Source organism: Balaenoptera ricei, chromosome 8 (genome assembly GCF_028023285.1).
Source record: "Balaenoptera ricei isolate mBalRic1 chromosome 8, mBalRic1.hap2, whole genome shotgun sequence".
Lineage (NCBI taxonomy): Eukaryota > Metazoa > Chordata > Mammalia > Artiodactyla > Balaenopteridae > Balaenoptera > Balaenoptera ricei.
Window position 1 is genome coordinate 29,938,005 of NC_082646.1, and position 13,580 is coordinate 29,951,584.

The following is a 13,580-nucleotide window of genomic DNA, read 5'->3' on the forward strand; positions in this document are numbered from 1 at the left end:
GTTTGCCTGGGATACTCCTGATTATACCAGGAGCTTATCTGGTTTAGCATTTGTCCTAGGTAGAAATACCCTAATATGGGCATTAAATTATATTGTCATCCTGATCATGAGGAACACCTTCATCCCTTTTGTAAGGATGCTGATTAGAAGAAGGAAGGGGCCATAAATTTGCTTATAAACACTATAGTCTTTGTAATTGAAGAGAATTCTTGCTTAACTTCTTTTGTTTTCTACCTAATTTGTCCATTTTTTATTACTTTGCTTCTCTCTTTTCATTTTTCTACCTCTTCATGCTTTGTCTCTTCTATCCTGAAAATAAAAACAGATCATAGTGCTTCCAGAATATTTTGTTTTAAATTGGTAGCTACCTTTCCTACCTCTCCTTAACTTTTTTTTTGTTTTGAAATCAAAATTATTTTCACTGGGTTGCTCTACATTTGTTTTAACATTATACTTCCCCCCCAAATAAATTAATTTTTTAAATACAGGTGACCCATTGAACAATGTGGGGGTTAGGGGCACTGACCCCCCCCATGCAGTTGAAAATCTGCATGTAACTTTTGACTCCCTGAAAACTTAACTACTAATAACCTACTCTTGACTGGAAACCTTACTGATAACATAAACAGTTAACACATATTTTGCATATGTATTACATTCTGTATTCTTACAATGGAGTAAGCTAGAGAAAAGGAAATGTTATTAAGAAAATCATGAGAAAGAGAAAACACATTTACAGTACCATATTGTATTTATCTATACCATAAGTTTATATCATCTATTTACAAGATGAATTGTCTGTCTTAGCAGTATCTACATCAATATTGTCTTATATGATACAAAACACTGTAGATGTTATATGTATTACACTAGACATCAAAAATGAAAAGTGAAAAATTCATTTATTTACAGGTATAACGCTTCATGCATTGATAATAAAGGAGCAGCAGTATGATTGCTTTATGGTAGCCTAGTGTAATCAATATAGTTAATTCATGGTAGCCTAGCCTATAGACTAATGAATGAATCGTTATAAAATTTTTATGAAATATAGTATACAGTCATATTCATGATAGAGTATTGGAAACATTGTTACATTTAAAAAAATCATTGTGATGATAGGCTGATACTGTTTCTCCAATTATGAGAGAGACGTACTGTACAGTAATGTGAAAACAAGTTATAAAATAGCAAGAAGACTAACACATTACTAACCTTATATTAAATATCACTCACCTTATGCCTATATAAGGATAGGCTTTCCACTTAATATACAAGTCTTGCACATGATGTTCTACACAGTGAATACTTAGGTGATAATGATCGTGACACAAAAACGTCTCATACAGTTCTTGCTGTACAGTTATTAGATTTTCACATGCAGACACACGTAAACACAACAGATAAGTTAATTAACAGTACAGCATAGTGATTATTTACTATTCATTAAGTGGAAGTGGATCATCATAAAGATCTTCATCCTCATAGTCTTCACCTTGAGTAGGCTGAGGAGGAGGAGGAAGAGGAGGGGTTGATCTTGCTGTGTCAGGCTGGCAGAGGCAGAAGAGGTGGAGGAGGTGGAAGGGGAGGCAGGAGAGGCAGGCACATTCAGTGTAACTTCATGGAAATACATTGTAATTTCTGTCCTTTTTGCTTTTTAATTTCTCTAGAAAGGTTTTAACATGGTACCAAACCTTCCACTATTTGCTTTAGTTTTGGTGTCCATATCATAGAAGGGTCCATGTTGTAAAGAAGTCAAATTCAGTCTTGCATAACTGGAACCCTTCTACCAGATTATCTAATGTCAATTGGTTTTCTGGCACTGCTTCTCCTACATCTATTCCTCATCATCTGGTTTGAAAGCACTCATCTTCATCAAGTGGTCTTCTGTTAATTCCTCTGGTTGTGGTGTCTGTCAGCTCTTGAGTCTCTCCAAGATCCATATCTTGAAACCCTTCCCTCACCCCCCACCTTTTTTGGTCATGTCCACAATCTCTTTTATGATTTCCTCGATTGGCTCTATCATAAGTCCTGTGATGTCACGTAACAAATCTGGACACAGTTTTCTCCAACAGGAATTTACAGTTTCAGGCTTAATGGCTTTCATGGCTTTTTCTAAAATAACCATGACATCTTCAATGGTGTAATCCTTCCAGACTTTCATGATGTTCTGTCAGGGTTCTCTTCCATTGCGTTGATAGTCCTTTCCATAGAGTACCATGTGTAATGAGCCTTAAAGGTCCGTATGACCCCCTGATCTAGAGGCTGAATTAGAGATGTTGTTTTGGGGGAAGTAGGTCACTTTGATGCCTTTGATGTTGAACTTATGGGGTTCTGGGTGGCCAGGGGCATTGTCCAATAGCAAAATAACTTTAAAAGATGGTCCCTTCCTGACAAGATACTTTCTAACTTCAGGGACAAAGCATGTATGGAACCAATCCAGAAAAAGTGTTCTCATTGTTCAGACCTTCTTGTTGTACAACTAAAAGCCTGGCAGCTGGTGTTTATCTTTTCCCTTCAAGGCTCAGGTGTTAGCAGCTTTATAGATAAGAGCAGTCCTGATTATAAACCTAATTTAATTGTATTTGTGTAAAAAGTAGAGTTAGCCTGTCCCTCCCTGCCTTAAATCCTGGTGCTCACTTCTCTTCCTTACTAATAAATGTCCTGCATGGAATTTTTTTCCAGAATAGGGCACTTTTGTCTGCATAAAAAACCTGTTCAGGCAGATATCCTTTCTCCTCAATGATTTTCTTAATGGTGTCTGGGAACTTGTCTGCTGCCTCTTGGTCAGCAGAAGCTGCTTCTTCTATTACATTGGCATTTTTAAAAAGCCAAACCTCTTTCTAAAATTACCAAACTGTGCTGGCATTACATTCTCCAGCTTTAGATCTTTCACCTTCCTTTTGTTTTAAATTATCATATAATGACTTTGCTTTTTCTTGACTCAAATTAGAGTCTATAGGTATGCCTTTCTTACAGCAACCCTGAACTCATATAAAAGCTGCATTTTCAATATGAGATAAAAAGGTATTTTGCAAAAAGTGCAAGGTTTTCACACCTGCTGGTGGAGCTGCAGTGACAGCTTCATGAATTCCCTTTTCCTTTTTTACAGTGGTCCTTATGCTGAATCCATTTATCTTGAAATGGTGGGCAATCGCAGCTGCAGACCTTAATCTACTCTACACATCAGGCAATTCAGCTTTTCCTTGTAAACTTATGACTTTTCTCTGCTTCTTGGGAGCACTTCCAGCATCACTAGTGGCATTTTGTATGGGTCCCATGGTGTTATTCAAAGTTTATGGTATTGCACTAAACATGATAAAAAATACACAGGAACTGTAAGAGATCACTTTTTACTGTGGTATGCAATTTACTGGAGAGATAAACTGCTCACACAGAGATGATTAGCATCACATGGCATTTTAAGCTGACACAACACGAGCTCACCACAATAGCAACAAGAGGTGGCTATGAAATTATTATAGTATTACAATAAGCACTACAGTTAATTTATGCAGTTATTTAATACTGGATTTTTACATTTGTTTACATTTCTCTGGACTATGAATGGTGCCATGTGTGGTCTGTGTGTGTGTAAGTTTTGATAAATTGTAATTTTTTATAATAGATTTTTGTATATTTTGATAGTAAATAATGAAATAGACTAGTACGTACATATATTTTATGCATTCATGACATGTATTTTTCTTATTTTTTTGATATTTCTAGGCTATGCAGTTCATCTGTGAGTTTTTTCAAATTGTCACAAGTCTCCAAAAAGTTTTCCAGTATATTTATTGAAAAAATTTGCACATAAGTGGACAGCTCAAACCTATGCAGTTCGAAGGTTCAACTGTATATAACTTTTGTCAAGGCTTTCTAGTTGCTATCCTTAGACCTGAAGTTGTAACTTCTAAAGCTCCCAGAATATTAAACACCTGTTTCGTTTTTTGACCTCTAACTTCTTTTTGACACATGCTGAGACTTTACAACATACATATCAGGTGGCATTTTGTGCAGGGCCTTAATTAAAACCCAGATGAGAATTGTCAAAGGTATCACTTTGAAATTTCTTCCCAATGCGTATCAAAAAGGATTTAGTTTAAACATAGTGGGAAGACAACCAAAGAACATATCTTCTTGGGGAAAAGAAAAGATTTGTTGATTAAATCTCAGGAGATTAATTTACCACTGTAGATAGAAGCATCGAGACCATGCTGAATTGAACTGAGACCAGAAGAAATGAGAAATTGACAATGATTATAAAATATGAATTTTGATAAATATATTCTGAGAAGAACTTTCTTGATGAATTTTATCAGGGAAAACCCTTTATTATTTACCATTTATATTTCTGATGTGACCCATTCATCTTTAAAAAATTTTAATAAGTTGAAATATAAAATCCATCTACCCTGGTGTCAGTTCCTTTCAAATCTAAATTTCCAGTTCCAACATTTGAATTGAACTATAAACCTATATTTTCAATTGTTATATGGCATTTCACCATGTATATTTTGCTGTTTTCTGAAATACATGGTATATGCCAGAATCAAATTCATTAACTCCCTTCTCTCATATCTGTAAATTATCTTCCCTATGCAGTTGGTATTATTTGTACCAGGTTGTTTGGTTGGAAATTTTAGTGGTGTCCTCTAATCCTTTGCCTTCTTCAATCTACTAATGTTGTTGATCAAGTCCTGTATTTTCTTCTTTTGATGGCTCATTCCAACCTCCTTCAATCTCACATGTAGTCCTTGGCATCGTGGCATTTGCAGTCTGTATCTCAGCAGTCTCCTGATTCTCAGTTTGCTTCTATTTAATCCTCCCTGTATGATACTTCCAGAATAGATTTCATAAAGTACTGCATTCATTATGCCCTGAGAATTAACAGGACATGAACTAGTGGAAGAAGAGCAGAGCTCTGGAAAGACCATAGGTCCAGTCTCAGCTCCACTTTATCATTTGGGTGATGTGGGGCAGTTGGTGTTTCTTAGTCATGGTTCTTCATCTCTATTACATTGAATATCATGCCCTAACTCTCACTTTATAATAATAAAATTAATATATGAGAATGCAGTTAGAATTTAGAAATCAGCTTAAAGACATTACACATTTTTCTTCCCTGTAACAAGGATTCCTTCTGAATCAAGTGTAATGTCCTCAGATGTTCTTTGCCTACCCTAAGATTGTCTCATACCAACATAAATAGGTTTGTCAATGTTCTTTCCAAATACTCCATGAATTTTTCTTCCCTTTTCCTTTGATCATGTTGCTTTTACACTTGAACTTTTCAGTTTTTATCCTACAGTGACAATCAGCAGAGAAAAGCTTTTTCCGATCTGGGGACTTTGTCATTTCTACCATTCTCTACCATAATTAAAAATATAAAAATGAATTTCCCTGAATAAAATTGAAATATTTTATCATATAAATTTGGTATCATTTTAACAAGTTGATGTATAGTTGACTTACAATATTATCTTAGGGTATACAACATAATAATTTGATGTTTTTATAGGCTATACTCCATACAGAGTTATTATAACATATTGACTATATTCCTTGCTCTGTATGTTACATCCTTGTAACTTATTTATTTTATACCTAGTAGTTTGCGCCTCTTAAAGCCCCTCACCTATTTGGCCCCTCCACCCATGCCTCTCCCCTCTGGTAACCACTAGTTTGTTTTCTATATCTGTGAGTCTGTTTCTGTTTATTTATTTGTTTTATTTTTTTCTCTTTTTAATTGGGGTATAGTTGCTTTACAGTGTTGTGTTAGTTTCTGTTGTACAACGAAGTGAAGCAGCTATATGTATACATATATCCCCACCCTCCTGGGACTCCCTCCCAACCCCACCCCATCCCATCCATCTAGGTCAACACAGAGCACCGAGCTGAGCTCCCTGCGCTGTACAGCAGGTCCCCGCTAGCTATATGTTTTACACATGGCAGTGCACATATGTCAATCCCAATCTCCCAATTCATCCTCCCCTCCCCCCATGTCCACACATCCATTCCCTACATCTGCCCTGCAAATAGGTTCATCTGTACCATTTTTCTAGATTCCACATACATGCGTTAATATACGACATTTGTTTTTCTCTTCCTGACTTACTTCATTCTGTATGACAGACTCTAGGTCCATCCACCTCACTACAAATAACTCAATTTTGATCCTTTTTATGGCTAATATTCCACTGTATATATGGGCCACATCTTCTTTATCCAGTCATCTGTTGATGGAAATTTAAGTTGGTTCCATGTCCTGGCTATTGTAAATATTACGGCAATGAACATTGTGGTACATGTCTCTTTTTGAATTATGGTTTTCTCAGGGTATATGCCCAGTAGTGGGATTGCTGGGTCATATGGAAGTTCTATTTTTAATATTTTAAGGAACCTCCATACTGTTCTCCATAATGGCTGTATAAATTTACATTCCCACCAACAGTGCAAGAGGGTTCCCTTTTCTCCACACCCTCTCCAGTGCTTATTGTTTGTAGATTTTTTGATGATGGCCATTCTGACTGGTGTGAGGTGATACCTCATTGTAGTTTTGATCTGCATTTCTTTAATAATTAGTGATGTTCATCATCTTTTCATGTACCTTTGGCCATCTGTATGTCTTCATTGGAGAAATGTCTGTTTAGGTCTTCCACCCATTTTTTTATTGTGTTGTTTGGTTTTTTGATTATTGAGCTGCATGAGCTGTTTGTATATTTTGGAGATTAATCCTTTGTCAGTTGCTTCATTTGCAAATATTTTCTCCCATTCTGAGGGTTGTCTTTTCATCTCATTTATGCTTTTCTTTGCTGTGCAAAAGCTTTTAAGTTTAATAGATCCCATTTGTTTATTTTTGTTTTTATTTTCATTACTCTAGGTGGTGGGTCAAAAAAGAACTTGCTGTGATTTATGTCAAAGAGTGTTCTTCCTATGTTTTCCTCTAATAGTTTTATAGTGTCTAGTCTTACATTTAGGTCTTTAAACCATTTTGAGTTTATTTTTGTGTATGATGTTAGGGAATGTTCTAGTTTAATTCTTTTACATGTAGCTGTCCAGTCTTCCCAGCACCGCTTATTGAAGAGACTGACTTTTCTTCATTGTATATTCTTGCCTCCTTTGTCATAGATTAGGTGATCATCGGTGTATGGGTTTATCTCTGGGCTTTCTATCCTGTTCCATTGATTTATATTACTGTTTTTGTGGCAGTAGCATACTCTCTTGATTACTGTAGCTTTGTAGTATAGTCTGAAGTCAGGGAACCTGATTCCTGCAGCTTTGTTTTTCTTTCTCAAGATTGCTTTGGCTATTCAGGGTCTTTTGTGTTTCCATACATGTTGTAGAATTTTTTGTTCTAATTCTGTGAAAAATGTCATTGGTAATTTGATAAGGATTGCATTGAATCTGCAGATTGCTTTGGGTAATATAGTCATTTTCACAATATTGATTCTTCCAGTCCAAGAACATGGTATATCTCTCCATCTGTTTGTGTCATCTTTGATTTCTTTCATCAGTGTCTTATAGTTTTCTGAGTACAGATCTTTTACCTCCTTAGGTGGGTTTATTCCTAGGTATTTTATTCTTTCTGTTGCAATGGAAATGGAATTGTTTCCTTAATTTCTCTTTCTGATATTTCACTGTTAGTGTATAGGAATGCAGTCTACTTCTTTGCATTAATTTTGTATCCTTCAACTTTACCAAATTTGTTGATTAGCTCTAGTTGTTTTTGGATGGCATCTTTAGAATTTTCTAGGTATAGTACCGTGTCATCTGCAAAGAAAAGAAGAAGTTTTACTTCTTTGGATTCCTTTTCTTTTTCTTCTCTGTTTGCCATAGCTAGGACTTCCAAAACTATGTTGAATAATAGTTGTGAGAGCGGACATCCTTGTCTTGTTCCTGATTGTAGAGGAAATGCTTTCAGTTTTTCAACACTGAGAATGATGTTTGCTGTGGGTTTGTCATATATGGCCTTTATTATGTTGAGGTAGGTTCCCTCTATGCCTACTTTCTGGAGAGTTCTTTTTATCATAAATGAGTGTTGAATTTTGTCAAAAGCTTTTTCTGCATCTATCGAAATCATATGGTTTTTATTTAATTTGTTAATATGGTGTATCACATTGATTGATTTGCATATATCGAAGAATGCTTGCATCCCTGGGATAAATCCCACTTGATCAAGGTGTATGATCCTTTTAATGTGTTGTTGGATTCTGTTTCCTAGTATTTTGTTGAGGAATTTTGCATATATATTCATCAGTGATAATGGTCTGTAATTTTCTTTTTTTGTGATATCTGTAAACCTTTAGCCAGACTCATCAAGAAAAAAAGGGAGAGCACTCAAATCAATAAAATTAGAAATGAAAAAGAAGTTACAGCTGACACCACAGAAATACAAAAGATGATAAGAGACTACTACAAGCAACTATATGCCAATAAAATGGACAACCTGGAAGAAATGGACAAATTCTTAGGAAAGTACAACCTTCCAAGACTGAACCAGGAAGAAATAGAAAATATAAATAGACCAATCACAAGTAAAGAAATTGAAACTGCAATTAAAAATCTTCCAACAAACAAAAGTCTTGGACCAGATGGCTTCACAGGTGAAGCAGAGGATATTGCAAAGGATATTCCTCTGCAATATTTTGGAAGGGTATGAGGAGGATGGGTGTTAGCTCTTCTCTAAATGTTTGATAGAATTCACCTGTGAAGCCATCTGGCCCAGGACTTTTGTTTTTTGGAAGATTTTTAATTGCGGTTTCAATTTCATTACTTGTGATTGGTCTATTTATATTTTCTATTTCTTCCTGGTTCAGTCTTGGAAGGTTGTACTTTCCTAAGAATTTGTCCATTTCTTCCAGGTTGTCCATTTTATTGGCATATAGTTGCTTGTAGTAGTCTTTTATCATCTTTTGTATTTCTGTGGTGTCAGTTGTAACTTCTTTTTCATTTCTAATTTTATTGATTTGAGTGCTCTCCCTTTTTTTCTTGATGAGCCTGGCTAAAGGTTTATCAATTATGTTTATCTTCTCAAAGAACCAGCTTTTAGTTTCATTGATTTTTGCTATTGTTTTCTTTGTCTCTATTTCATTTATTTCTGTTCTGATCTTTATGATTTTTTTCCTTCTACTAACTTTGGGTTTTGTTTATTCTTCTTTCTCTAGTTGATTTAGGTGTAAGGTTAGTTTGTTTATTTGAGATTTTTCTTGTTTCTTGAGGTAGGATTTAATTGCTATAAACTTCCCTCTTAGGACTGCTTTTACTGCATCCCATAGATTTTGAGTTGTTGTGTTTTCATTGTCATTTGTTTCTATGTATTTTTTCATTTCCTCTTTGATTTCTTCAGTGACCTCTTGTTTATTTAGTAGCGTATTGTTTAGCCTCCATGTGTTTGTGTTTTTCGCATTTTTTTTCCTACAATTGATTTCTAATCTCATAGCATTTTGGTCGGAAAAGATGCTTGATACGATTTCAATTTTCTTAAATTTACTGAGGCTTGATTTGTGACCCAAGATGTGATCTATCCTGGAGAATGATCTGTGTGTACTTGAGAAGAAAGTGTATTCTGCTGCTTTCTGATGGAATGTCCTATAAATATCTATTAAGTCTATCTGGTCTATTTCATTGAAAGCTTGTGTTTCCTTATTTATTTTCTGTCTAGATGGTCTGTCCATTGGTGTAATTGGGGTGTTAAAGTCCCCCACTATTTTTGCATTACTGTCAATTTCCCCTTTTATGGCTGTTAACATTTGCCTTATGTATTGAAGTGCTCGTATGCTGGGTGCATAAATATTTATAATTATTATGTCTTCTTCTTGGATTGATGCCTTGATCATTATATAGTGTCCTTCCTTATCTCTTGGAATAGTCTTTATTTTAAAGTCTAGTTTATCTGATATGAATACTGCTACTCCAGCTTTCTTTTGATTTCCATTTGCATGGAATATCTTTTTCCCTCTCCTCACTTTCAGTATGTATGTGTCTATGGGTCTGAAGGTGGGTCTCTTGTAGACAGCATATATACGGGTCTTGTTTTTGTATCCATTCAGCCAGTCTGTGTCTTTTGGTTGGAGCATTTAATCCATTTATATTTAAGGTAATTATCGATATGTACGTTCCTATAACCATTTTCTTTATTGTTTTGGGTCTGTTTTTGTAGGTCCTTTTCTTCTTCTTCTCTTATGTGTCCTGCCTAGAGAAGTTCCTTTAGCATTTGTTGTAAAGCTGATTTGGTGGTGCTGAATTCTCTTAGCTTTTGCTTGTCTGTAAAGCTTTTGATTTCTCTGTCAAATCCAAGTGAGATCCTTGATGGGTAGAGTAATCTTTGTTGTAGGTTCTTCCCTTTTATTACTTTAAATATATCCTGCCCCTCCCTTCTGGCCTGCAGACTTTCTGCTGAAAAAACAGCTGATAACTTATTGGGATTCCCTTGTATGTTATTTTTTGCTTTTCCCTTGCTGCTTTTAAGGTTTTTTATTTGAATTTAATTTTTGTTAGTTTGATTAGTATGTGTCTTGCTGTTTTTCTCCTTAGGTTTATCCTGTATGGGACTCTCTGCACTTCCTGGACTTGGGTGACTATTTCCTTTCCCATGTTAGTGAAGTTTTCAATTATAATCTCTTCAAATATTTTCTTAGACCCTTTCTCTTTCTCCTCTTCTTCTCAGACCCCTATAATTCAAATGTTGATGCATTTAATGTTGTCACAGAGGTCTCTAAGACCTTCCTCATATCTTTTCATTCTTTTTTCATTATTCTGCTTTATGCAGTTATTTCCATCATTCTGTCTTCTGGCTCATTATTTGTTCTTCTGTCTCAGTTATTCCTTTATTGATTTCTTCTAGTGTATTTTTCATTTCAGTTATTGTGTTGTTCATCACTGTTTGTTTGTTCTTTAGTTTTTCTACGTCCTTGTTAAACATTTCTTGTATTTTCTCGATCTGTGCCTCCATTCTATTTCCCATATCCTGGATCATCTTTAGTATCATTACTCTGAATTCTTTTTCAGGTATGTTGCCTATTTTCTCTTCATTTATTTGGTGTTGTAGGTTTGTACTTTGCTCCTTTGTCTGTAACATGCTTTCCTGTGGTCTCATTTTTTTTTTTTTTTTTTTTTTTTTGTTGAGTTGGGATGTGTTCCTGTCTTGCTGGATGCTTGGCCTGAGTCATCCAGCACTGGAGTTTGCAGGCAGTTGGGTGGAGCTGGGTCTTGGTATTGAGATGAGGACTTTTGGGAGTCTGCATACTGATTAATATTCCCTGGTACCTGAAGTTCTCTGTTAGTCCAGAGACTTGGACTTTTGATTGTGTTGTTTGCTTTTTTGATGATTGAGCTGCATGAGCTGCTTGTATATTTTGGAGATTAATCCTTTGTCAGTTGCTTCATTTGCAAATATTTTCTCCCATTCTGAGGGTTGTCTTTTCATCTTGTTTATGGTTTCCTTTGCTGTGCAAAAGCTTTTAAGTTTCATTAGGTCCCATTTGTTTATTCTTATCTTTTTATTAATATTTCCTTTCTTCTGCTGACTTTGGGCTTTCTTTGTTCTTCTTTTTCTAATTCCATTATATGGAAAGGATTTGAGATATTTCTTGTTTGTTGAAGTGAGCCTGTATCTGTATAAACTTCCCTCTTAGAACTGCTTTTGCTGCATCCCATAGATTTTGTAAAGTTTTGTTTCTATTTTCATTTTTCTCAAGGTATTTTTTTAAAGTTTTATTTTGTTTTTTTCCTTTGTTGCCCCATTGGTCTTTTAGTAGCATGTTGCTTAGTCTCCATGTGTTTGTGTCTTTTCCCTAGGTTTCTTTCTGTTATTGATTTTTAGTTTCTAATTATTGTAGTTGGAAAAAATGCTTGGTATAAATTTCAATCATCTTAAATTTATTGACCACTGTTCTGTAGCCTAGCATATTATCTATTCTGGAGAAAGTTCCATGTGCATTTGAAAAGAATGTGTATTCTGCTGTTTTCAGATGGAATGTTCAATGGATATGTATTAAGTCCATCTAGTCTAAAATATCATTTAAAGCCATTCTTTCCATATTGATTTTCTGTCTGGATGATCTATCCATTGATGTAGGTGGATATTTGTATTACTGTCAATTTCTCCATTTATGTCTGTTAATATTTTCTTTATATTTAGGTGCTCCTATATTAGGTGCATATATGTTTATGAATGTTATATCCTCTTCTTGAACTGACCCCTTTATCATTATATAATACCCTTCTTTGTCTTTTGTTTTAAGACTTTTAAAAAAGTCTGTTTTGTCCAATATGTGTATTACTACCCAGATTTCTTTTCATTTCCTTTTGCATGAAATATTTTTTTCTATCCTTTCACTTTCAGTCTGTATGTGTCTTTAGTTTGAAGTGACTCGCTTGTAGCCAGCGTATAGATGGGTCTTGTTTTTTTTATCCATTCAGTCACCCTATGTCTTTTGATTCGAGCATTTAGTCCATTGACATTTAAAGTGATTATTGATAGGTATGTACTTATTGCTATATTGTTACTTGTGTTCTTGTTGTTTTTGTAGTTCTCTTTTCTTCTTCTTTTAGTGTTTTCCCTGTGGTTTGATGATTTTTTTTGGTTTTATGTTTGGATTCCTTTCTCTTTGTTTTTGTGTATCTATTGTAGGTTTTTGATTTGTGGTTACCATGGGTTGATATATTCTTTTTTTTTTTTTTTTTTTTTTTTTTTAAACATCTTTATTGAAGTATAATTGCCTTACAATAGTGTGTTAGCTTCTGCTTTATAACAAAGTGAATCAGTTATACATATACAATATGTTCCCATTTCTCTTCCCTCTTGCATCTCCCTCCCTCCCACCCTCCCCATCCCACCCCTCTAGGTGGTCACAAAGCACCGAGCTGATCTCCCTGTGCTATGCGGCTGCTTCCCACTAGCTATCTATTTTACATTTGGTAGTGTATATATGTCCATGACACTCTCTTACCCTGTCACATCTCACCCCACCCCCTCCCCATATCCTCAAGTCCATTCTCTAGTAGGTCTGTGTCTTTATTCCCGTCTTGCCACTAGGTTCTTCATGGCCTCTTTTTTTTTTTTTCCTTAGATTCCGTATATATGTGTTAGCATACTGTATTTGTTTTTCTCTTTCTGACTTACTTCACTCTGTATGACAGACTCTAACTCCATCCACCTCATTACAAATACCTCCATTTCATTTCTTTTTATGGCTGAGTAATATTCCATTGTATATATGTGCCACATCTTCTTTATCCATTCATCTGTCGATGGACATTTAGGTTGCTTCCAGGTCCTGGCTATTGTAAATAGAGCTGCAATGAACATTGTGGTACATGACACTTTTTGACCTATGGTTTTCTCAGGGTATATGCCCAGTAGTGGGATTGCTGGGTCGTATGGTAGTTCTATTTGTAGTTTTTTAAGGAACCTCCATACTGTTCTCCATAGTGGCTGTATCAATTTACATTCCCACCAACAGTGCAAGAGTGTTCCCTTTCCTCCACATCCTCTCCAGCATTTATTGTTTCTAGATTTTTTGATGATGGCCATTCTGACCGGTGTGAGATGATATCTCATTGTAGTTTTGATTTGC

The 13,580-nt window shown here is 35.2% G+C and overlaps 1 protein-coding gene across 10 annotated transcripts in view; it reads left to right on the forward strand.

The window, feature by feature from the left end:
• The window catches only part of MSANTD4 (Myb/SANT DNA binding domain containing 4 with coiled-coils), a 41,218-nt gene that overhangs the window by 14,624 nt on the left and 13,014 nt on the right, over window positions 1-13,580 (forward strand). The gene's annotated exons all lie outside the window — the stretch shown is intronic.